The 26,897-nt window shown below is 33.0% G+C and overlaps 1 pseudogene; it reads right to left on the bottom strand.

Annotated features, from left to right (window-relative positions):
• Positions 1-1,097: 1,097 nt before the first annotated feature.
• On the bottom strand, positions 1,098-5,483 carry LOC107516891 (annotated as a pseudogene).
• Positions 5,484-26,897: the final 21,414 nt, after the last annotated feature.

Raw genomic sequence — 26,897 nt, 5'->3', positions numbered from 1 at the left:
GAGCCCAAGAAATTTATTCATGATGGCCTTGCTTACTTAGTGATGTAGGATGTGTTTATTGAGTGGCTAACAAATGCTAGGCATATACATTTCCTCCTATTGATTCATTCGTCAATCTATATTCATAAGAGAAATGTTTTTAGTTTTATTTTTTTCTCTATAATGTTTGTCAGGTTTTGATGTCAGAATTATCTTGAATTCATAAAGTAGATTTGATTGCTTTCTATATTTTTTCTATGATCTGGAACAAATTATATAACACTGAGTTTACTAATTCCTTTAAAGTTTCAAATAATTCACTAGTAAAACAATCCCTGGAGAAGTTGGAGTAATTTTTTGAAATGTTTTTCATTATGCCTGTGGTTAGTATTCAATTCAGATTTTTCTAATTTTTATAAATTTTTATTGTTAGTTTATATTTTTCATGAAAATCATTTATTTCACACAGTTTAAAATATTTACTGCATACATTAGGTCTTGCATTGTAATCTCAATGCTTTGAGATTATATTTTATTTGATTTGATTTTTGTACCCTTTCTCTTTCTATTTATTGATTTTCTTTTTCTTAATAACATTTTCTAGAAGCTTATTTTTTTCTAATTTTATTGCCAATAATCCATAGGCTCATTAATTTTTTTTCTGATTTTAATCCATTAAACTTTGGTTTTAAAATATTGTTTTTTCTTTTATTTTTAGTTATGTTACTTTACTGTTTTGCTAATTCTTGTTTAATAATGTGTATGTTTAAAGTAATGAAATTTTTTCTGGATGTAAGCTTTTGCCATCAATTCCTCTATGACTGCTTTGTATTATTTTGTTTTTGCCGAGTAAGTCTTTGATCATTGTTTTATTTTTCTTCTATGTCATTGCAGCTATTGTAAAGTAATAAAGAGCTGACTTTTTCTACCCTGATTTGAAAAGCTTTAAATATGAGGATTTATCTAGTTCATTTTAAGATTGACAGAAGATGGTTGGCATTTTTCTCTGTCATTATTCCACATGTTTTATTAACATTTCTTTTAGTTATTTTAAACTCAAAAACATTTTTTATTTAGAAAATATTTAGAACACATAAAACGAAGCAACATTTATTCTTTTATCTTGTCTCTGGTATGGGATCTGTTGCTGGCTCCTCTGTTGCCCTATTGCTCTCTGAACCAATATTACTATCGCTGGTTCCTTCTGCCATACTGTCCACCCCCTCCTGCTACTTCCCTTGCCCATGGGAGTAGTTGAGCCTTTTTCATTGTTCTTTTGGATTTCTGTTGTTTTTTTCAAGATGTGTTTCCTCTGACTCCATTAGAATGTTCTCGTTTTCCTTCTTTTCTTTGGTGTTATTACCTGCTTGCTCTTCCTCAGCAGCAATACTGTTCCGACTGCATTCAGCTTGCTCTGCTGCTTCTTTCTCCGTTCCCTCTGCCTTTTGCAAGCCTGTTCCTCCACCTGTGCAATTTCAGCTGCAGTTTTTTCCATATTCATTCCCACTTTCAAACTACACAAACTTTTAAGTTCATCCTTAAATGAATCGGTACTTCCCAGGAATTTCCTTTTCTTTTCCTGGTGTTGCTCCTCTATTTGAAGCTCACCTTCTAGTTTTCACTGATGAACATTTGAGGACTACACCCATTGTTTGAGGGCCTGCATTCTAGCTGTTGTGAAAACTGACCAAATGTTTGGTACCATATTCTCACTAAGGATTTCACTGAAGAGGTGGTGGTTTCTCAGGAAATGAGTGGTGGCTGTAAACTTCATTGAAAAGCCATCATCATAATCATCTGGATTTTCAGAAGCCTGAGTGCTCATGTAAGATTCCCCTTTCTCCCTCCAGGACTGTCTTTTTTCCTTTAAAGCGGCTCCTGCAGGACTTTTTTGCGTTTTTGTATGGTATGTGGGGGAATTATGATAGACATTCATAGACTAATGGTACTCTATATTTTCTGCTCTGTATTTGTTTAAATATTCTTGTGGTTTTTCTTTCTTCCTTTTATTTTCATCGGTGCCACCACATGCCATCTCACCACATGCCACCAATAATTTTGCCAATCTTTCACAACTTTAGGTGAGGTTCGGAAGCCTTTACTTGGTCCCAGACCTTTTTGCTATACCTCATGTAGAGCATCAGCGGCTTATCTGGTGGCTTTGTGGGGTTGGGAACTGTAATACCAGAGGATGCCCAATTGTTGGTGCCGAGTTCCCTCCCAGCCTGTAGTTGTAGGCAAGATGACTGTATGGATTGTATCCCACAAACCCTGGTGTTCTGAGTATTTGTTTGCAGAAGCTGGGGTGGGAGCTGGAGTATAAGATGGTCTTTAGACATTTTGGAAGATTAGATTAAATTCTCAGTTATTTAAGAATGAATCTGAGACACTGTGGACAGAAAAACCCTATTTCTTTTATTTTTTACTTCTGCTATGTGAGTTATATCTTATGTGCTTTTTAATTTTTCTATTTATTTGAAAGTTCATTAAAATATTTAAAAGTTTATGAACATTGATTTTTAACTAATTGTTTTAATGCTAATTGTTTTAATCATTAAAAAATTAGCCTATTATAAAATTAAAAGTAAAATAATTAGGTAAATACAAAAGGCAAGAAGGAAATGATCATAATTATTATGAAATTAAAAAGTAAAATAAAATAAAAAGCAAGAAGGAACAATTCATTGTTAATAGTTTATTCAGAAATGTAGGGAAAGCTGATTATTCTTCCACATGATTTTTTCTTTTAACATGTTTCAACATGTATATATTAACTACATAATTTTGTTAAAAGGAGAAAAGTGTAGTATAAAAAAAGAACAATATCAAGACTTTGTTCCCTTGTAAAATAAAAAATCTAGTGACTTCATTATGCCTACCACCACCACTTGGTAACCTTGAAAATAAAATCTAGGATGATAAACTTCAATTTTTTTGTTATTAAATTACATTTTTGAGTTATATATAATTTTTCAAGAATAATTTTTTGATTTACTAATACTCTATAAAACAAGTAGACTTAAGGCAATATAGTTCATTGGAATAAAATGCTAGTAATAGTCCTTGAAAACCTTATTTTCTCATACTTAAAATTCAAATTAATCTCTTAGTCACTAAATGATTTTAAGTAAGTTTTTTAGGAGGAAGAAATTAGCAGTATACTTATTGTTATCTTGTAGAATTGATCATATTTTCTATCGCCTTCATTTGATATTCTTGAATCATAATTTTTTCTCTCACAGTTATTTATTTTTCCATTTTCTTCTATTTTGCAAGAGAGTCTAATTGTAATTTTGTTGCTTTGGGCCTATAGAAGAATAATTTTTTAGATTTTCAAGCTATATTTTTTCCCCTAGATTTCTCACAGCTCTCCTACCACTCATTCAAAGACAATCAATGTTGTTCATAGGTAGAGCAGGGCTTAGACTAGAACGAAGGTATAATAATTCAGCTTTGAGTTTCAAATTAAAAACTGTGTCTACAGTGAAACACTCATTTTCAAACATAGACTTCATTGAGTTTCTAAGTCCCAAAATTCTCCCTATAGTTGCCACTCTGATCACTGTGTTTTACTATAAACCAAAATAGAGAGAGGGGCATGATTTGACATAATATAATTAGTAGGAGAGAGGAAGCTTTGATAAAGAGCAAGGAACTGTTAGACTTCTAGTTCTTTTTCTCTGCATTCTTTCTCCCTGCCCTAGGGTCTGATCACACAAAGGCATGGAATGAAGTACACTAGAAATAGGCAGAAGGTTTTCAAAGAAATTCCTAAACAAAAAACCAAGGGTTTCACTTTTTAAGTAGACCGAAAAGCTGAAAAACTAAGGAAACTTCTGAACATTTCCAAAAAGGAAAATTGGCACCTTCTAGAAAAAAAAAATGGTGTCTATCAAGTGCTATAGTAAAGATCTGTCTAGGGAAGAATACCCTAGACAGATAGCCCTAAGCTAGATCACAGATTGCCATTGCCTTTGTATGGTATCCAGAGGACTGCTGGTTAGAAAAACAGTAGGGCTAAGAGAACCTTAAACCAGAAAAGGCCATATTCCAAACAAGGAAACTACAGAATGCAGAGACATCTTGAATTGAGGCTATTCCAGGGTCGAAGACTTCAGCTGGGTGTGTCGGCACAATACCCTAAAGAAACAATTGAGGATAGCAGCTACTCTGTAAACACCAATATAATATGCCCAACGACCAGATGAAATAAAAGACTTACTTTCCAGTGAGACAAGTAAGGATCTATGCAGATCAGAAGACACTTTCTGGCCTCTGTCCTTTCATGCCATGATATTTTTCCCTGAAAAGGAAGAAATAGTACCTGATAGAAAAATACTTTGTTTAAGATTTAAACTAAAGGAACTGTGTACATCAGACAAAACTAAAATTAACTAGTTTAAGAACCCTCATTTTTTAACTATAAAGGTTTTGTATCAAGATAATGGCAAACATTACAAACATTTTTGTATGTGTAAATTATTTTTTTTGCCTTAGAAACCTACATTTTAATATTCTGCTTCAGCATGTTTATTGATTTGTTTCTTTTATAATCATTGAAATTATCAGATTTTGCTAGAGCCTGCCTAGATGTGCATTTTTTAAATGAATTTCCATCTATATACTCAGATGAGAAAAATTGGAAAATAAGGAAATTTACTTCTATGTTTTTCAGTATTGTTTCTCACCCCTCAAGACTGTCAAATATGTATGTACTGAATCACTTAGGCTCTGCCATCCACATTATATTCACTTATTCTTTTTAATTTGTTCTTTTCCTTTGTAGTCTCAGAGACCTAGTTTAAATTTTCTTTATATTCCCTATTTGACTTCAATAATGCTGATTCCTTGTCTTAATATTTTTATGATGGATATTGTCTTTGGCAGAAAACTCCACGCTACCCTTTTCTGGTCTCTGTATCACAAGGTCTAGAAGCCTGGGAACTGAATTTTCTTGAATCCCTTACTAAAAGAACTCCTAGTATAGTTCAGGTTCTATTGACGTGGAGTATTCACATGAAATTTGGAACATAGAAGTCATCTCATTTCCCTGGGGATTGGTGACATACACTAGTTTTGGCAAAAGAGTATTTTTGCAATGTTCTTCACTTTTTCTTGCCATTTATCTGTCCTCGGACCATGGAGCAGCTGTGAAGTGATGTCCTGCAGGTTGAAAATATTTTTCTAAGCTAGGATTTCTTGCCAGAGACTTTTATTATAGAATTATTAAATTGTGTCACTTGGCTATCAAGTCATCCCACAATTATCTCCTTATTAGAGTCTATTATCCTCCCTTCTGCAATCTCAACCTTTTATTTTAAATCTCCTTGTCAAGGTAAATGAGGAAAGGGGACATTATTTTTCTGCTACAGTAGCAGCCTCTTATTACACACCAACAATTCACCTTTGATCACCTTGTTGGATCGCCTCTTAAAGAGGCTTCTCTTCTAACTGCCTACATCAACCCACCTTTTCTTGCCTGGTGCTTCTGCTTTTTGGGACATCTGGGTGACAAGGCAGTGGGAGTAGAGGCCAAGTCAAGACATGCTTAAGGACATTTATTAAAACAAAGCAAGGACTGATGTTTGTGAGTAGTCATGGTATAGACTTCCAGTGCCTACAGCTGGATCTCTTTCAACAGGGATTAGATGAAATCTTAGCACCATAATGTTGGGTTTGGCAATGATATGACACTTCTTTAGAAAAAAACTTCTTTTTTTCTAAAGATATCATGAAGAAAGTGAAAGACTCGCAGACTGAGAGGAGCTATTTGCAAGTCATATATCTGATAAGAGACTTGTATCCAGAATGTATAAAAAATTATTATGAGTAAATAGTAAAAGACAATTTTAAAAAAGCAAAAGATTTAAACAGACATTTCTTCAGAGAAAATATATAAATGGCTAATAAACAAATGAAAATCACTCAGCTTCGTCCATCATGCAAATGAAATGCACTGTGCAAAGCAAAAGCTCAATGAGATATAATTTAATACCCAGCAGAATGACCATGATACAAGGAAAAAAGAAAAAAGAAAAGCCAGTAACAAGTGTTGGTGAGGATGTAGAGGAATTGGAAACCTTAATAAAATTGGAAACGTAAAATGATGCATCACTTTGAAAACCACTTTGAAAGTTATTCAAAATATTAACATAGAGTTACCCTATGACCCAGTGATTTCACTCTTAGGTCTCTACTCAAAAGAAATGAAAATATTCATGCAAAAAGTTGTGCACAAATACTCCTATATACATTATTCATAATAGAAAAAAATGGGAAATGTCCATCAACTGATGACTAGATACATCACACTTTCTATGGTGTATCCACTCAACAGAATATCACTCGACAGTAAAAAGAAATGAGGTACCGATACATGCCACAACAGGGATGAAAGGTGCCAGTCACAAATGACCACACATCACATGGCTCCATGTACATGAAATGCTCAGAACAGGCAAATGTGTAGAGAAAAAAAGATTAGTGGTTGTGTAGGACTCGGAGTAGGAAGTGGGAATAGGAGGAACTGCTAATGGGTGCAAGATATTTTTTGAAGTGATAAAAAAGTTTTAAAATTATATTATGTTGTTGATTGCAAAACTGTAGTATATTAAAACCATTAATTGCTCTATACTCTTTAATGGGCTGAATAATGTGGTATATAAATTATATATCAATAAAGCTATTGTTTAAATGTTTATTTTAGCATTACAGGAAAGAGCCACAGATGCACTCTCCCTGCCAAGCGCCTGGTGCTACTTCAGATCCATCCGGATATTATTCACTACTCTTTTGGAAGAGGCCTGACCCTTTCTGCCAAGCAACTAGCAGAATTATCTTTCAGACAATAGCTCAAAAATCATCATTCATGAGGCAGTTGATGAAAGATGACATTTTGTAAAAAAGATGAGATATTTTTGGTTAACGTAAAGTGGGTAAAAGTGTGAGTTGTAACAAAATCAGTGTACGAAGGTTTAAAATATTTGGATAGATGTTTGGATGAGGAAAGAAGAAATGACCATGGCCTCTGGCTTTCCAAGGGTTATGGGTGGAAGCTTGACTTTCCTCTCACTCGTCGAGCCAGATTGCTCTGTTTCTGAGGTCTAGGAATGAATTAGCTAATAACTTACGTGTGTTGCAGCAGAGATTATAGCTTCCAAAAATTAAAAAGATCAATCAATATGTTCAGATTAGAGCGATTTGAAATTTGGCATGTGTTAGATTTTCATATAGATATAGATATAGATGTAGATGATATAGATAGATATAGATATAGATATAGATATAGATGATATAGATAGATATAGATATAGATGATATAGATAGATATAGATGTAGATGTAGATGTAGATGATATAGATATAGATATAGATGATATAGATATAGATATAGATATAGATGTAGATGATATAGATGTAGATATAGATATAGGCATGGAAGTAGATATAGATATGGATATAGATAAGATATAGATATAGATATAGATATAGATATAGATATAGGTATAGATATAGTTATGGCAGTGAATGCAAGAGAATCAAGAGTCAGTAGATAATCACTTTTGCAAACCATGAGTTAGATAATTGTATTTTAAACTTCCACAATTCACTTAACTTTCTTCTCCTGTTCTCTCATGGAATCGGTTGTGATTTCACAAGTTCCTTCACATAAAAAATTCCGTTACATATCTGTGGTCATTCCTTTGCCAAATACATCTGTCCTGCCTTTTCCTAAATACTCCTATCTTTGATCAAGGGTTTTCTCCTCTGATGGAGAATCAGCTGTTTTACCCACCTTTTTTTACTTTAGCCACTCTAATTAGGATGACCCTTGACCTCCATGCTCACTGCTGCCCCCTCTCCTCAGCAATCTGCTTATCTTCAGGCTCAAGGGATTCAGACCAGTGAAAATTTCAAACAAGCACATCTTCCCAAGTACTTGTTTTGAACCTAATCAGTGAAAAATACTTAATTCCCCTTTAAATGTCTTCTATCTGACTCTACTAGAGTTGAACATTGGGAGAAGTCTTTAAAATACTGTTTGAAGATATTTTGTGTTTAACTAGAATACAATATTTCAAGATAGAAATCAATTTTCAGAATGCAAGGGAACTTCTACTTAAATAAGAAATGAAGACTTTCTAGATCAGACTGTCTTGCCTTTTCCACAAGTCTCTGTTGCTGTTTTAGGCTGCTGTTGAATATACATTAAAATTTTTGTGATATAGAAAAGTTCTGATTTTTATGCAAGATGTGTATTTTTAGACCAAAGCTATGTTTTCTGAAGAAGCTAAAATTAAACATAAGCCCCCAACCCCTGAGGACTGATTTCTTTCTGAGTGCCACCATCTTCTCTACATGAGGAATTCATATTCTTCTAGTAATAATACTTTGATCCTATATTGATCGAGCTAATAACCTTGGCCTTGTTACTCTAAGAATGTTGCCTTAAGCACCTTGCAAAGCTTCTCTACACTGACTGTCAATAAATGATATCTCTGCCCTACTTGATTCCCTAAAGTTAGGATCATGGGGGGGAATTAACAACAGCCAACCTCCTCTCTAAGTGCTTTACTTATAACTAACTCTTTCAATCTTCACAATACGGCTATGAGAAAACGTACAATTTTAAACCCTATTTTATAGATAAAACACTGAGGCACAGAGAGGTTAAATAATCTGCCCAAATGTACCTAGTAGATAACAGGTGGGATAGAGACAAGCATTCTGGCTCTACTCGCTTTCAATGCTAGGGTGGTAGAAGTGGAAATTTGGGTTATTAAATATGACAAACCCTGGAGACTGGCAAATTATGAGAACTGAGAACACCGAGAAAGCCAGTGTTTCTTCTTTGGAAATGGGAATAATAAAGAGAACACTAAAATGGGGTGAAAATATCTTATGAGAAAGGAAAAAAAAATGACAATAGCTTGATCCTTAAGTATTCTATTTCTCTTTTCAGTAGTAGACATTCAATTAAATCGATGAATAGAGGAAGAGAGGGAAAAGGAGAATATTTCAAAGAATATGGTTAAATTATCACAGCTTGACTGAATCTTAAAAATCAAAAAGTATGCCAGAATAGCAGGTATTTGAGACTTACTGTTAGAAACAATTTTATTTTAAACACATGTGCTTTCTTAATGATACCGTTAGCTTGGTGTCTGTGCAGCCTGCCATCAGCAGGAAGCGCTGATTTGCTTAATTTTATTAAGCCTGTAAGAAAGGTAAATCTGTCTCCTGAACTTAAAGGGCCTCTGCTCCAAAGTAAGTTTGACATTGGCCAATAATCACCCTAACATTCCTGTGGCTTTGGCTGCTATGGAAGCTGCTCAGCGCCACCAAGAGAAGAACCTGAGTGAGAAAGCGTCATTTTAGCCATGGCCCATCCTCTTGGTGCTAGGAAGGGCCAACATCCTTGAAACAACACGAGCAGAAATGCTACACGCTGTGCTCCACCATGGTGGGTGTGCTTGGGGAGGGGCTGGAAAAATTCTTGAGGCCAGCAGTGGCAGAGTTCTAATGTGCTTCCTGAAGCATGTCTGAATCAGAAGGAGTTACTTGTGAGAATGGCCTTTGAAAACAGCATGCATTACAAAAGTGAACTATGCAAACAAACTGGATAACCAAGGAGTAGGAATTATAAATTCTGGTCCTTAGTAAATGGTTCCTAAACCATTTACTAAGTTGCCCTTGGAAACTTGTTTCTGTGATGGGTGGCCATCCCAATTTGCAGAAAGCCTGAGTTTACCTTTTGGTCCCAGGGTCATGTTCAGTTGCACATGTCCAAATACTTTAATTTTTTTTCAAGAATTATTGTTAGTAGTCGTATAAAAATAAGTCCAGATAGGTCTGGTAGATCTCTGCTTTTACTTTTGGCTCCTGCTCATTTCTTACTGGCATATGAGACACAAATGCACTGAAAGATGACCAACAATAGCTTCTCTCTCCCTTTTTACTTATTTTTTATCCTTTCCAGATTCAAGGAGAATGTGCAGGATATTCAGGTATGAGAAGCCAACTCCTTTTGTCTTGGTGGTAGTGGAAGGAGTATTAGATGCTGTTCCCTTACCAGCCGCTTGGTGTAATAGCCAGTTGTATTGCAGCCTCTGGGGCCTGTAAGATTTATAAAACCACCAGGATCTAGAAGGAAGGGTCATTGAACTATATCTATGTCTATATGTAGGTATAGAGGTAGATACATATCTACCTCTCTCTCTCTCTCTCTCTCTCTCTCTCTCTCTCTCTCTCTCTCTCTCTCTCTCTTTCTCTCTCTCTCCCTCTGTGTGTGTATATATATAATCACTTGTGTGTAGAAAATAGAGATTGGGCACTTCAGTCTTAAAATATATAGAACGTAGTTTGAATGCTCTTGTTACAGTGATGTCATCTACCAATGTAGATCTATAGCTATTTATCATATTGTTTGTTAATACTCTGAATTTTGTAATAAATTCTTCTGTCATCAATGTACTAACAAATGAAAGTGCACATTTAATTTTTTAGAAACCTACTAAGTTTTTCATTCATCACAAAGGCCATAATAATATTGCTGACCAGATGAAAACTAGAAGACAAAAATCTGCTAGGAAGTTAGCAGCTCAACCAAAAATTGTTATTTTAGAAAGACTTTCCAAAAGAACAATTTTACATATGCAAACACAAAAGGTGTTTTTACATATCATTCTTTCAAGCATGAATTTTCATTTACATCAATTGATTGTTGGTGTAAGTTAATGTTGCTCATTTTCAATTTCAATTTTTTTGTGCATGCATAAAGCAGGAATAGCAGAAAATGCTCAGGCTTCATTAGCAGCAGAACTCAGCTTTAAAGCATGCCAGTTTTGATTCAGCAGATGCTTCAAGATTAAAATCAATTAATTCTAATAACATCTTTTTTCTTTTTTTCCATATGATTTCTGAAATCAAAGTAAAGCTTTTGAAATTTATTCTCTCAAGTATGAGATACCTGATAACATTGTGAGTGTTAAAAGTGCAACATTGAAGTCATATTTATTATTGTACTGGTAGTATCAATAGAAAATTTTACCATGATAATGACAATGTTAAGAAACCTATGGAAGAGAAATGTGTATGGAATTGGTTGTGGTGTACACATAATTCATAATTTCATCCAAACAAGCAGTAATATTCTACCAATTGAAATAGAAGTGATGGCTGTCAAAATCTACAAGTATTTTTATATGTATATAATTGGAATAACTAAACTGTCATGATAAAAGTAACACTGAATAAAAAATGTTTTCAGCATGGCGGTATACTTTTCCTTTCTTTGCAGCTTCTGAACAGTAAGATTCTAGGAACGTTTGAGCCTTTGAATAACTATCTTATAAATCAACCTTAATGTCCTATAATGATATTGATCTTTTTGTTAATGATTTCTCTAAATTTTGGTTGCATTTTGTTCAATCTGTTGTAAATGTTTAAGCAAAGTATTCACCAAATGCTGTGGCAACAAAAGCAACTTTAGGTTGCAGCTTTTAGCGAATTGAAATTGTTGAAGACACTATCTTGCAAACAGGAAGACATTTATTTGTCGCTACAAAAGCAACGCAGAGCTGAACAATTAAAGGATGAGATCCTAGACAGTGTATAAAACTTAATTTTGAAATTGCATAACAGCTTTGGAACATCTGACTTGTGGGAAGAATTAGTTGATAAATCTCCTATTTTTAATTAAATAAATTTATATCCTGTATTTGAATGGAATAAAATTGAGAAAGCCTACAATTTTGCAACATTTAAATTTGGTGGAACTTTCAGGGAAATCATACATAGAGACAACTTATTTGACAAATGTTGTCTTATAAAAATATTTGTTGAAGGGAGTTACTCTAAATGGAAGCACAATGCCTGTGAAAATATTTGGGCTGAAATATTTACCCACTTCAGTATAAAATAAATTAGAATTGAGAATATAATTTATCTAGCAGAATTTATTTGGAGATGACCAACTCCAAATTGGAAAGAATTTAGAAATAATATTTTCTTCTTTTGCAAAGAAATATTTAATAAAGGTGTCCATTATTTCACATTTTTAAACGTAAGATTCTAATTCAAAGATATTGCTGAGGATTTTATGGAAAAAATTAAAATAGTAAGTCCATATCTTAAAAAACACATTCTTCTGATTCTGGACATAGCGTTGGAGACAGATTTAGCTAAGTAACTAAAGTCTGTGAGTATGTGCCAAGAATATTCCTTTTCTAATAGTTTATATAATCAATATAATCTTTTAAACTTCTTTAATATGTACAAATATACATTAGTTTTATATTTAAGAAACAACTTCAATTTGGAAAGTAATTTTTGAATAGAATTATTTTGTAGGTTGTCTATGAACATAATATGACAAAATTTCAGACAATAACATTTACAAAGAACAAAAATTTCCAAAATTATATAAATTTACTTTTAGTCCTCTCTTTTATTTTCAAATGTCTCCCATAAATTTTATGGCCATTCTTCTTTGGGGCATTCAAATCAGTTTCTGAAGTCTGAGCAAAAGCTATAATTTTTCTTCTTGGAGATGCTGGTATTTAATGTAAATCTAATGTTCATATTAAACTCTTTTTAAGAGAATATTATGACCATGGAAGAGCTCCTAAAATTCCCAGAGAGAAGATATAATCACTTTAAGCCAAGAATTCAGAGGCCTCAACACTGTGACAGAGGCATAGTCACCATAGCAAATACAGCAGTTGGTCAGTATAAATTCTTGATGGCTGTTAAGTATGTTTGGGTGAAATTTATGAGGTGCTGTTTCTCCACTTCCTGTTCGTTTTTTTCTTTTCTTTTCTTTTTTTTTTAGGACAGGTCACCAGTGCCCCAGCTGCTGCCTTTCAGTGGCTGAAATGTAGTCCTGAGTGGCAGTGAAATTATGACGCTATTGGGCAGTGATATATAGTAGTGAACACAGGGGTGATGAATCAAAGTCTGAGATTTTTTTCTTCCTATATCAGATTACAAATCACTTCACAGAATTTGAAGACTACTCATTTCTCAGTGGCCTTGTGAAGTTCCCAGAAGAAAACTATCTTTTCATTTGTACAACTGTTTATAATAATTGAGGCTATAATTTGATCCTTATTTCATATTTTAATGTAAAGAATGAAGCAAATTTATTTTATACGGTAAAGAGCAAGCACAAGGTTTTCTATATAGCTCTTCCCTGTGCCTGGTGGGACAAAGTGGGACATGGGCTAGGTTACTTGCCATGTTTCCTGAGTAAACACGATGCCCCTTTAAAATCATGGTGAAAATGCTAACTCCAAATCTATCACTTGATTTTGGAAGAAAGTTCACTCATCACTTTAATTCTAGCATTCCCACCAAGTAGCATAGGTATTAGCTGACAAAATCTTCCCACCTCAAGTGTAACCACACCATGATTACAGTGTGTCACAGGGCCAGAGGCATGAATGTGCCCCAGAGTTTCGGCTTTGCCTAGACTGAACTCAGTCATGGGCCATGAATGAGTCACATACTTCTTCTACCTTAAGGTGAAATTTTCTTGGGCCTGTGAAAAGGAGAATATTGGAATTAAAAATATTTTCACTTATTATGTAATATACAATGCCTCTTTGATTTTCTATCCTCATGTTGCTAATCAAAATAATATAAAACAATATATGCAAGCAATTATATATGTTACTGCCCTGGAATAAAAATTTGACAATGACAGCTTCTGAGGTTATTAATTAAAATGATAATGATAGTGGTAAATAATAGTAATAATAATAACAGCAGTAACACTAATATATACCAGGTACCATGTTCAGCACTTCACATATTATTTAATTTTCACAACTGACTCTTCAATATCAATATTATTATTATTCCTATTTTACAGAAGATGCAACTATAGCACAGAGTGGTTAAATCATTTGTTCGAAATCACACTTCTACTAAGAACAGAGAATTGAATCAAGCTGCCTAGATCCCAAGTCATGCTCATAACGACAAGCTCTACAGCCTTGTGTTACATCAGGTTTGCATCCCTGGAAGAAAAACTACTTTAATATGATAAACTACCTTTTAAATGCTTTAATTAGGTATGCTAACTTTTTATTAATGTTTTCTCATTGTAGATAAGTGATATTGTTCTCATTTTTTATGTTTTGCTTTTGTGTGTGGTTGTGCATGTATATGATAATTTGTTTTCTTTTTTATTTTCTATTTTTGCTAGGTTTTATTAGTCTTTTACCTTCATAAAATAACTCAGAAGTTTTCCATATTTGTTGTGTCCCAGAACAAATAAAAAAAGCATTTAACCTTCAAAAGACTGAAAAAAACAGTATAAAACTCTTTGAATCTGAAACTTTTTTTAGAGTCAAGTACATAGCTGTACAAAGAGTCCTCTTACAATTTTTAAATATCTTTTATATCCATTCATTCTAGAGAAATTTATTAAATCCTGCCCTACCAAGGGGGTATTAGATTATGGATATACTAAGTTATGGATAAATAAAATGAGCAAAATGAAGCCCTGATAATTAAAAAACTTATTACGAATTCATTTTTTATTATGTCCCCTTTTTAATTTCTAACATTATTTGTGTCGATGTTTTTAATTTCTTAACTAGAATTTAAACAAAATTTTGTGTATTTTTTTATTTCACTTTTCCTCAAAAATCAGTTCTCAGACTCATTTATTCATTGTATTTTGTATACTTTTGTATTTTTATAATTATATATTTTAGAAGGAACATAGAAAAAATTCCTTTTTCCTACTTTCTAAATAATTGACTGAGGTTGTTATTTATTTTCTCCTAAGACAGAAGATATTTTTAAATTTCAAACTTTTTAGCAGAATGCTTAATTGTCACTTTTTAAACAATACAATCCCAAAAGTCTACACAATTATCCGAATATAGCTTTGGTTCCATCCTATATATCTTTATAATAATATCCTTATTTTTATTAAAATTATATTGCACTTATATTTTTCCTTTTATTGTCTCAGTTGTATGACAAATATTTAAATGTATATCAAGATAATAACATTTATGTTACTAATTTTGTTTATAAATTTGGATATGTCTACATAATGATGAAATATTATCTAAAAATTTCTATTACTTAGAATTTGTTGAGAACTCTAGTATGTTTCATGATCATGTAAATATGGTACATGTTTGTACCATTCAGTGGTTTATACTTCTCAACCAATTAGCATTATTTAATCAAATCCTTTGTCATTAATTCTTTTTATCTCATTTGACCCAAACTCATAGATAGCAATATTAATTATAGCACTATAGGTTTTTAGGGGGTCCATTTATTATTGAAGTATCACTATTAGTCTTCATTGTAATTTCTTTTCTCAAAAAGGTATCATCCTTGTCTCTTTAGTTTGATTTGCCGTTAATTTTATTTTGTTGTATTTTAATATAGCCATATCTAATGTCTATTTTTTTTTGCCATCTAAACTGTTATTATCAAATACTAAGTTAACTTTTTGTAGCATTTTGTTTTTCATACAGCTCTTGTAAGCAGCATATAGTTAAATCAATAATATAAAAGCAAATTTCAGAAAAATTAAACAAATTGCCTTATTTTTATTAAAGGAGGTAAAATAACATGTTATTCGTGAGGTTTGTTTCTCTGTTATCTTAATAGATTACATTCTTTTAGTTCTTTAAAACTTTTTTTTTCAATTTTCCTGTTTTTTTTGTGGCATGTTTGTTTGTTTGTTTTTATCTTCCAGTAAAATTCTATGACTGTTTAAGTTTTTCAAATCAACTCAACTAAATATTTGTTAAAAAAAAATTAAAGCAGGAAAGAAAATATATAATTTTTGATTTTGGAATTTGGGGTTTTTATTCTTTTATCCTCTTATACTCAGTTATGCATTTTAATAAATTTAATCAAGAATTATAGATTTCCGTAAATATTGTGAAATGTTAATGTTTGTGGCATTTGGACTTGAGTTTTTAATTATAGTTGTAATTATTCCGTCTGAATTTTCTTTACTTAAATAACTGCAGTGTTTACTGCAATTTTTTTTTCCTTTAATGCTATGAGTGTTTTGCTCATTAGTGTAACTGGAATATATTCTTAAAAAATATCACCAGAAACATTTATAGGTGGTTTATTTTCTTTGTTCTTTTTACATTTGAGGATCTTTTTCTGTAACTTCTACATTTTGAATGTGCATTAAATTATTCAAACATAATCTCCATAAAATTATTTCCTTTAATTCTGATATTTAGTGTTATGGGGAATTTTTAGATCAGCTCAGTTTCTGTAAATTGTAGATAACCTGTTCTTTTATCTGTTCAGATTTTTAAAATTATTTAATCTTAAAAAATTTAAGTGTTGCCACCATGTATCTAAGATATGAGTACCTTGTTTTTTGGGTTTTGTTCTTTTTGTCTTGGGTAAAAACCTGTTCTTTTCAATTCAGAATATCTCTTAAATTATATGTTTAATGCTTTTGGTTCTACTTGCTTTTATTCCTTCTTAAATTGAATATATTGAGTCTACATTTTATATACTCTATATCACTTTGTCTCTTTTTCTTGTTCTCATTATTTTGTGTTATCCTTACATGATGGAAATTTTTCTCAAATTTGCTTCTATGTTATTGATTCAATTTTCAGCTTTCATGATTTTAGTTTTAACTGCCTTCAAATAACTTTGAGCTTCTATTAGTATGTTGATATTTTTATTGTTTGTTTAAATTATTAAATATTTTTTATACTCGAGTTTAAACTTCATATCGACTAGATAAAAATTACTTACTTCCTGACAAATTTTTATGGGTCCTTTCTTCCAACATAAAAATACCATTTTGCTAAAAAAATCAAAGCAATATATATATTTCCATTTCCTTAAGAGTCCTTAGGGTAATAATTAATCTCTGGTTCTGTGAATATGGGGAGGAGAATTTAGAAATCCAAGTGATTTTGACTGTGCATCAGAATTAAATGGAGAGTTCTTAAAAAATTAGCTTCTATGCCCCTACTCATTGGCTTCCTAACAGGGTAGGTCTATGGTTGGGCCCAGCCATACTTCTTGAGTTTTTTGTTTGTTTGTTTGTTTTTTGTTTTGCATTTTTGTTTGTTTCTTTTCACAGATCTGCAGATTTTGCTTATAATTAGTTAAGTTTGATAACCACTGGAGTAAATAATATTAAGCTCCTCATAGAAGAAATACACTTGGAAAACCAGATCCTCCCATCTCTATCCTACATGTAACCTCCTCAAAGAAAGTTTTATTTACCTCAGGTTTAGAATAAAAATATACTTCAGCCCACCATCACTCTAAAACTAGTGATACAGGTTCCTTAACTCCCAGAAAATAAATTAGCTGTCACCTTGCACTAGACTCAACAACCACTTTTTCTTCTACATTAGCACTGACTTCTTGTGCTCCTGAGATACTGCAATAATACAACAGCTACCTTCTATTGAACATTTAGTCTTCATACACATTCTCCCATTTAAACATCCTAATAACTCTAAGGAGATATGTAGCAAAATCCTCATTTTGAGGATGAGTTAAAAGAGGTTATGTAGTACATTCAAGATCACACAACTGGTGAAGCCGGAATAAGAAGACTGATCATTTAAGTTCAAAATATAGCCTCTTATCTACTGTGCCACCACACATTTATATGATGCTCTGAAGAATAAATAAGACATTACGCTACATCTCTCATGGTTTTCTTTTTTTCTTTCTTCACTCTAGCAAGAACATCATCTACTGGACCCCTGGCAGTTTGGTAAGAGTGTGCTTTATGGAAAGAAGCCAATATTCAATATCGAAGAAAATGAAGGAATGGGTGCCTACCTACAAAGATGCAGATGCTCTTCAAATAAGAAGTCAGTTTTCAAGAGCAAACAAAAGGTTATTAAAGTGTAACCAACTTCGAAAGATTTTGGAGAAGAAAATCATAACACGTGAATAGATTATGCTCTTTATCTTTCATGCAAATATTTGGCACTGGGAAAGAGGCCAAGTGTAACATCTGTAAACAGTTTGGTACTGTCCATTGTGCTCTCAATCAACGGCACCATTTGAAAGTTTGTCCTGTTGTCACTCATCTCGATCCTTTAGGAAGATTTTTCTTCAGATGCATAAAACTGGTGAGAGATCAGGTCACAGTGGGCATTTTCTCTCATGAGACAAATATTTTATATACCCAACAAAACTCATGATATCAGTAATTAATAGATTTAGAACACTGATAGAATAAAATAAAGATGAAATAGAAATTTTGCCGAAGCAACTAGTAAAAAAAATTTAAATCAAACATGCTATTTGACAGTATGAGCACAATATAGAAATTAATGTCTAAATTAAAAAAAAAAATTTCTTCTGAAGTCAATTTTTAAAAAGCCACTCAGTTGTATGATTGCATCCTTTTCTAAGAAGAGAGGACAAAATTAACTTGAGATGATTTAAGTCACAATGGTGTATCAACTCATATCTCTTGTTTAATAAGTAAAATGAAATGATGTCAACCAAATTATATACATTTTTGTAAACCTTTTTAACTAGTTATTCTGGTGTCTAGTCAAAATAATTATAGTCCAAAAAATGTCATGATACCACAAATTTACTTTGACATGCTTTGGTTAATTTTATTTTCCCTATTATACCCAGGATGATTGTATGTCCCCAAATTTTAAGCATAACTTGGTAAAGTCAGAAGTTACATAAAAACCTGTAAACATGAATGCATGGAGTCTTTCAGTGTGATTTCTGGAACAGATTAATGGGGAACAAGTATGCATATTTTGAAAGATGACTCCCCAGTTGGTTCTGATGAGCTCATAGGTTTAAGACTCTCTGATCCAGTTGGACATTTTTATTTACAACTGAGAAAATGAAAGGACAGACAACTTAGGTAAAATCAAACCACATATTAGTGCCAGAGGGAGGTTCTAAAGCAGACAAGTTTCCAATGTCCATTTCCATATTCAGGTGGACATCAGCTTCTCGGATTCCCAGAGCAGAGCTCAGGTCATTCATCATCAAGGAACTATCTGCCCACATAATGCTTTGAGAGAAAGTCCCTGTTACTTGCAAATATGCCCTCCATAAGCCTTTCCTCTGGATCTCTGGGGTTAATGCTGTAAAGACTGTTGCTAAAGTGAAAAAATGCTCGGAGTCCTTAAATTATTTTTATTTTAACTCAACGTAATGGTTTTCCATGTTAATTGGATATTACTCACCAAGAATTCACCAAAGAACTGAATTTACAAGAGGTTGACTGGGCAATAAAACAATGTCAAAAGTCAAGAAGATCAGAATTCAAGTCCTAATTATGCTTCTTGCTAGCTGTTCAAATTGTGAAATTTTCCTATCTTCTCTAAATGGGAAGAAAAATACACCTCAAGGTGTTATAAGTAGTAAATAAGGTAAAGGAATTTCCTAGCACATGATAATTCATTGTAGTTATTATTCTTTTGAGATTCGAGCTAGTTATCCTATAACTACCCTAGTTCTATCTAGGCCTCAAAATTCAGAGTTCATTGTTAGAGATGACTTCTTTTGCATTAAGAATTATCATCTCTAGTTATCAACATTTTTTTTAAAGCAAAACCTCCTAATGCCTCAATATATTAAGTTCTAATAAATTACAACTTTTGTGTAACTTATCTACTTTAAATACTTCCAAGATGAGAAGAGCCAGAGTAGCATGCACTCACTCTGGAGTTTGTGAAGAGCCAGCGTGTAGATACAGGAGACACAATGTGAAGAAAAGGATAAGGCAGTTGATGAGTGTGGTTTGTGCAGGAGGGCGTCTCTAGATATTTACCAATGGAGGTTTAAAGGCTCTAGTGGAAAATAGGGGTGGAGGAAGGACAGAAGAAAAAATTGGCAAAAACAGTTCTCTAAAAAAGGTTGAGTAAGTGCTTAAACTACTCACCCAAAGAAGAAGACGTTTTCCAATTTCTGGAATGTTACTGCATTCTGAGCTTCAAGTCATACCTAAGAAGTACCTGGGTACCCAATACCTAAACTCTCTTTAGGATTGAAACAGCAAAGCTCTGTGATGGCTGACAGGCATGAGAACTGTCTTTAAATATGTGAACATCTCTTTTGTAAATGCCCACTATGTTTAATCTATGTCCCCAGAGAAAAGGCAACAATCAATGTATTCATGTTACAGTCATTTCCTCAAAATATTTCTTGAGCCTCTTTTGTGCAGAGTGTAGTAGGAAGGAAGTATACTTGATGGTTAAGCCTTCAGGCTCTACAGTTAGACTACCTGGGTTATAATCCCAAATCTATTGCTATTATCCTTGTGATCATGGCCACATTAATTAGTCTGTTCATAACTCAGTTTATTGAACTATAAAATAGTAATAATAACAGTACTACTCGTTCGAATCGCTGTGAGGATTAAATAAAATATTACCTACAAGACTGTGATAGCCAGTATATATTTTTGTTGTTATTAGTTTTTTCTACATGTGGAGCACTATGCTAACAGTAGGGGGTTTTAGAATAAATAAGACACAGAGCCTCATTCAGTTCAAGTCTACTGCAAATTCTGACTTGAATCTAAGTTGTGTCTATCCACGGAATTTAGAGCTGACTAATCAGTTGGTGAGATGCTCTCAGAAATCCATTTGTAGGAATAACTCAGGAGCTTCCAATGTCAAAGACTTAGAAATTTTAGGAAAGGAGACTTCTGAGTGCAGTGTAGTATCTGTCATTTGCACTAATTCTTGCACTCAGCTAGTTTTGGAGTCAAATCTGTCTTGTAAATGGAAATGAGGCTCGACAGTAAACTAAAAGCCCAAGAACAGCACTCGGTTGGGGAGGGATGGTATGGGCCACGAAAGCAGCAACGAAGTTTACTCCAAAACATCAGAGTGACAAACTCTCTCCTCTTGTTCTATAGATCACTGCACAGCTCGCGGGTGCCTCCGCTCCTGCCAGCCCAAGGGTACAGGGTGGATGGTGGCAAGTTACCATTATGAGACAACAATACCTGGCAGAAGAGACAGTATCTACCTGACAATTTGCTTGACTGTTGATCTGACCTCTTTGTCAGTACTCATGAATCCTTTTCTAGGATAGTCAGAAATACATGAGGTTGTGGAAGGCATTTTCTAAAAATTCAGGTTCTTATGTGAGCAAGTGTGGGGAATCAGCCACTGGAATATGGATATTGCTTTAAATGAGACCCCATTTGAATCTATGCACTGGTATATATTGTCTTGGGTAACTTGGTTTATACTAAGAGATAATATACTGATTAGAGAGGTTTCAAAATAGCATGTAGCATCAATAACCGAAGCTGGTCAAGCAGAGTCTGAAGAGGTCCTCAGCGAAGATATATTAGACAGAAGTTTAGTTTAAAGTATAGGAATAAATGACCTCTTAAGATCCTTTCTAATTCTGAAATTCTTGGACTCCCTAAAATTGTTTAGAATTTTAGAGAAAATTTTTTTCTATTCCCAGACTGCCTGCTTTCTTTACAGATATGTTAATGAATGCATTGTTAATTCACCCATAAATAGAGTTTCCTGGCATTACAATAATGGCTATTAGGATATGAGATGCTCTGTGATAGGACCAGATCTCATTCACCTTTTCATCCCCAACAATGAGGACCATGCCTGGAACTTGTGGGCACAGAAATGAATGAAAGTGTCTTGGCTCTTATATTTTATTTTATTCTGAATCCTTATGTTAATGGTTTTGCTGTTTGGCTTTTAGCAATATTATTAAGCTCAGAAAATATTTTTAAAAGCGAGATATAAATACTAAAGAAATAAGTAAGTATTGCCTGATGGTTAATATATAGAAACCTTGCCACATATACTGTTGACCCTTGTATATTATTTTGCATATATTGGGCAAGAATATACACATGTATTTTTTAATGTAGCTCAAATATTTAGGCAATCTGACATCTATAAGTTGCTTCCATTTAATACAATGATGATTAAAATAATTTATTATACAAATTATTCTCTCCTTATCTGTAGCTGCTTAGTGGCATGATGTATTAGCAAGAGACTTACAGTGTTAATTATTCCAAGGACACTTTTTGGAGGGAGGAAGGAAGGTGGTAAACATTTTAATATTGATCAAAGTTTTAAGCTAAATGCATGAAGCTTTGATATTAAGTCTTCTGGCATCATCCTACAAGCACAAAGATTCCTGATCCTCAGAATTGGAAAATCTGGATCCCCAGGCCTCTCAACCTTCTAAACAGATGAAATTACTTTGGAGAATGCATGTAACTTTTTTAGGCTTCAGTTTCCACATTTACAAAGTGAGTATATTTAACTGGATGGCTGTTAATGAACTTTTTAGTGCTAGCATTTTTATATCACTACAGTTCTATCTTTTATTGTCTGCATTATTTAATTATTTTTCTGAAGGCATCCATGTCAATGAAATTCTTTTACATATGTATAAGATTTTTTCTCCTGAATAATGATAACTTGATAGTTTATTGCTTGGAAAAAAAACAACAAAAGAGAGGAAAATGTAAAGAGAAGCAAATGATCACAGGAGAGACTGAGTGAATGCAGAGGTAGTAATGCTTGCATGGTATTTTATCCTTTGGGTTTAAAAGAGAAATTAATCATTTTCTCTTGGAATGCTCATTTCAAACACATGTGAATTGTGACCAAATTTTATCTCCTGCCACTGACTCCACTGGGAAGCTTCTGGCGATAAATCTCCCTGTCAGTATACACTGTCTCCCAGAATTACAAACATGTCGGAATGAAAAAATCTGGGCATACTGGAAATAATGTAGATAGGTCAGGGTCATGCTACGAAGCAGTTTTGTATTCTACTGAATAGAAATGGCAAGGTATATGCTTGAAATCAGAGGCCATGTTTTGGAGATATGATGAAAGCCACTTCAAATCTACCAAGAGTGTGGAGCAATTACCTTTGAAAATTTTGTATATTTTGATTATTCTGATTTTGGATTAAAAAGAGGGGTATGTGCAAACCTTCATGTGAAGAGTTAAGATTTTTGAAGAACATTAGAGGGTCCACTAGGCACTAAGGGCCTAATATCTTGGGCCACAGACTGGGAACCACGGGATTAACCCTGACTATTTTTCTGCAGTCCCATGCAGAGAAAATTTTCTTTGCTGTACATGGCTGGATGCCAGGCTACTATTCAGGGTGAAAATGAAGTTTCTCGAAAAGGATCATGTCCTATGATGGCTTTGAGTCCCACATTATTTATATCTACTTGGCAAATGTTATTAAATAATAGTGATGAACTTCCTCTGTCGAGAAAGGGGAAAGGAGGAATATCTATATGTGTGTGGCACAAGAGAGTAAACACACAAGATTGGTACAAAAACAGACTATGCAGAGATGTGCTCTAGGTCACAGGTGTAACTAGAGAACCCTCTCATGAAGTCAGGGAAAAAAGTAGCTTAGGTTGACTTTTTGAATTTATTATAAAGTATTTAAAGCACTAAAAGGTGTAAAAAATAATACAGTAATCACTCATGGAGCCATCACTTATTTTAGAAATAAGATGTTACTAATGCAGTTAAAATTGATACATAACTCTTTCCAAAAGCATTCTCCTTCATGCTCTCAGAGTACATGTGTGTGTGTGTGTATATATATATTCATATATATATGCATATATATATATACAGATTTATGTATATATAAACATATGTGTGTCTTCTTAAATAATTATTCAGGGCATATTCTTAAACAATATATAATATTCATTGCAAAATTTTAAGCTATATATGAAGTTATGATTTTTAGTATTTTCTACAACCTGCTTTTAGAAAAAACTCTTTGCCCAATACTGTTTGTAAGAACCCTATATATTCATCCATGTTCTTTTAATTCATCTCTTTTTCTACCATATTTCACTGTGTGAATATATAGCAATTCATCTATTTATTCTCTCGTTGAGGAACATTTGGGTTGTTGTTAATTTATTATCATTGCAAATAATATTTCTCTGAGCATATAAGTGTATTTTTTTAGTTTTTTCAAAAATATACCTAGGAATAGGTTTGCTGGGTGTCAGAATATGTATATGTCCTTATGTCATTAGAATTTGCCAAATCACTTTCCAAAATATCTGTAGCATTTACATTTACTGTCATTACTGACTTAGTTCTATTTGCCCATATTCTGGATTTCTTTCGGATATATTATTATCATCTCATTTAGTCAAGATATTGGCTGCAGGTTTTTTACTTTGCTCTTCTGCTTCCTCTTTATGTTTTTAAAGGGGCTTGAGGACATTTTATAATCAAATTACCACCATAGTCTACTAGAAGCCAAAATTTTGCTCAAACCAAACTTTTAAGAAGTAAACTTTTTATGCCTTTCAAAATTTTGTTTTATTGGGAAGGCAAAATTGAAAAAAAAAATAAGACAGTGATTATATTATTACATATATCAAAAAAGCATAATATAATAATCATCTCATGATTTTAGAAAGTATATATAAAGAAGAAATGTTGTTATAATTAAAGCTAGTTTTATTTAGCCTAGTTTCATAACTCATCTATTCATCTCTAAATATGAGAAATCCACAAAGTAGGTTTTGTCTATGAGAATAATATTTCAATTGGACAAATAAAATTTAAAAAAATGTGCAGTTATAATTTGAGGGCCTGAAAGTCTCCAGTAACTAGATAATTCATTCGTAGAAACTAAAATTACACATATGTTAAGGTAACAACTAGTTTAAAAGGTGTTTATAACTAGGCCCAGTACATAATAGTATATCAAATATATATTAAATGCATGAATGAGGAATTTTTTATCATATTTTATTTTTTTAACTATGATACATACAACAACTATGATTATTTTGTAAATGGGAAGTCACAGATCTGATAGTTCAGAAACTTACTATTTCTTCCTGATGTACTAGTATTATGCTATTGAAAGAGATCAAAGTTTAGCCTCACTGGAACTCCCTTTTGAGACACTGATTTTAAGCTGTTTGTTAAAAAAAAAACAAGACTCAGAAAGAAACTGTGACTCTCCCCTCTTTTCCGCCCAAGAGATTTAGATAGAAAAATCTTCTTCACAAAGAATGTCAGGATGCTTAGTCTACTTTGAATTAAGTATGGAAAATAAGAGGGCTTCAGGCAGGGGCCCATTAAATAGATGTCCATTGTATCCCATTGTTTCTGAGCTGTCCAGCAAGAATTTGCCTGCTCTGTGCGTTGTACTCTTCCTCAACTACCTGTAAATCACCCGTTCTCACTTCTCCTTTGTCCAAATGTCACATCTACCAAATTTTGCCTCACTGTCTTTTGAATTTTTATGCTCATATGAATTCCTGATGCACATGTATTAAAATTTGATTTTCACCTGTTAATTTGCCTCTGTTAATTTGATTATTAGCTCAGCTAGAATTTAGAAGGTAGGAGGAAAAGTATTTTGTTTTAGCCCCCACACTTATAACCCTTGCCAGATGAAAGATGACACTTTCATGTGACCTCATAGTCGGAGGTTGTAACTATGGATAAGGGAATCAAATGCAATAACACAGCTTTTCGTTCAACAAAACTTTTCTATAAAAGAGATTTTAATTCAACCAAGCGCAAATACTAAATAATCTTCTATTTGAAAAATCTCATTTTAACGGTAACACTAAAGAATGAAAAAATAGGACATTTTAAAAATCAATTTGTAATGTATTAATTACTATTGTTTATTCACTTATTTACCTAATACAAATTAATGCTTGAATAGTTGTTTTTTCTACGACAAATTGTATGTTTTTTGTTTGTAGAAATTCTTGCATTGTACAAGTGTTTTGCTGAAAATGATTCTCTTTTCCATTCTTGGAGATTCTAAGCACACTAACTTATCAAATACTACCAGAATTTCCTCAGTAAAGAAATTTGTTCATTCTTATTTAACACACTATTTCCTCAATTTAACCACAGAATTATTTATTCATGCAACAGGTTATTAAGCTCTTGCATGACTTGTGTGCCAGGAAATATAGTTTGAGAAACGCTGCTCAATTCATAAGCCCTTCTGTAAAGAGTCATGCTTAAATTCAGACATATCAGCTGCAGGAATATTTGGCACCAATGAAAACTTTATAGAAGGTCTCTTTGCAATAAGAAAGTAATAAATACTTGCTGTAGTTAATAGAAGTTTATTTTTCTAATCTGATCTCCTGTTTTATTTTTTATCTAAAAGAATAAAAATATTTTATAATAAGATCCCATGATTTTTCAATAACATAATATGAAAGATTAACATGAAAACCAATGGTTATCATTTTCCTAAAATGAAGGAAGTATTTTATTCTTTCTCAGGCATAAAATTTGTACTGCCTATTTTGAAATACCTTGAGGCATGACAGTATATTTATAGAACGACAGGATGAAAAGGAATGGCTAAAATCTCATATTACATTTGGCTATAATGTCCAGAGGTTAGGTCCAATAGATTATCCATCCAGGTTCAATTACACAAGGCGAGCTTAGCTTTCAAGAGCTAGAACCTTGAATCGTTGAAAAGCAATCATCACTATGAGACTGAAAATAAAGTAGTAGAATGTGTTAGCAGGTGAGGGGAGCACTGTGGGGAATTGATTCATTTATTCATTTAGTCATCAATATTCACAGTCCTTGATCTCAAGCAGCTTATCATCTCTCACACATGTAAATAGATAGCCACAACAAAAAGTGATGTAGTCACATTGTACAGGAATATAAGAATAGCATCTAACATGAGTGAGAGTAGAGAAATAGAGGCTAGTGTTTATGATGAAAGAAGTGCCAACCAGGGCCTTTTTGTTCCTCATTCACTGCCTCATTCTGACCCTACTCTGCTCTGTACCTCAGGAAGGCTCACCTCAGCAGGCTCTTCCTCCCCTCCTGAGTCAGCTGATCTAGATGCTATGGACAGTGGTTGGTACTGATGAGGGAAACAGGGAGGCAGGCTATT

The sequence above is a fragment of the Rousettus aegyptiacus genome, unplaced genomic scaffold (genome assembly GCF_014176215.1).
Source record: "Rousettus aegyptiacus isolate mRouAeg1 unplaced genomic scaffold, mRouAeg1.p scaffold_m13_p_1, whole genome shotgun sequence".
Lineage (NCBI taxonomy): Eukaryota > Metazoa > Chordata > Mammalia > Chiroptera > Pteropodidae > Rousettus > Rousettus aegyptiacus.
The sequence above is the reverse complement of the archived record's forward strand: the minus strand, read 5'-3'. Positions and strand labels throughout refer to the sequence as shown.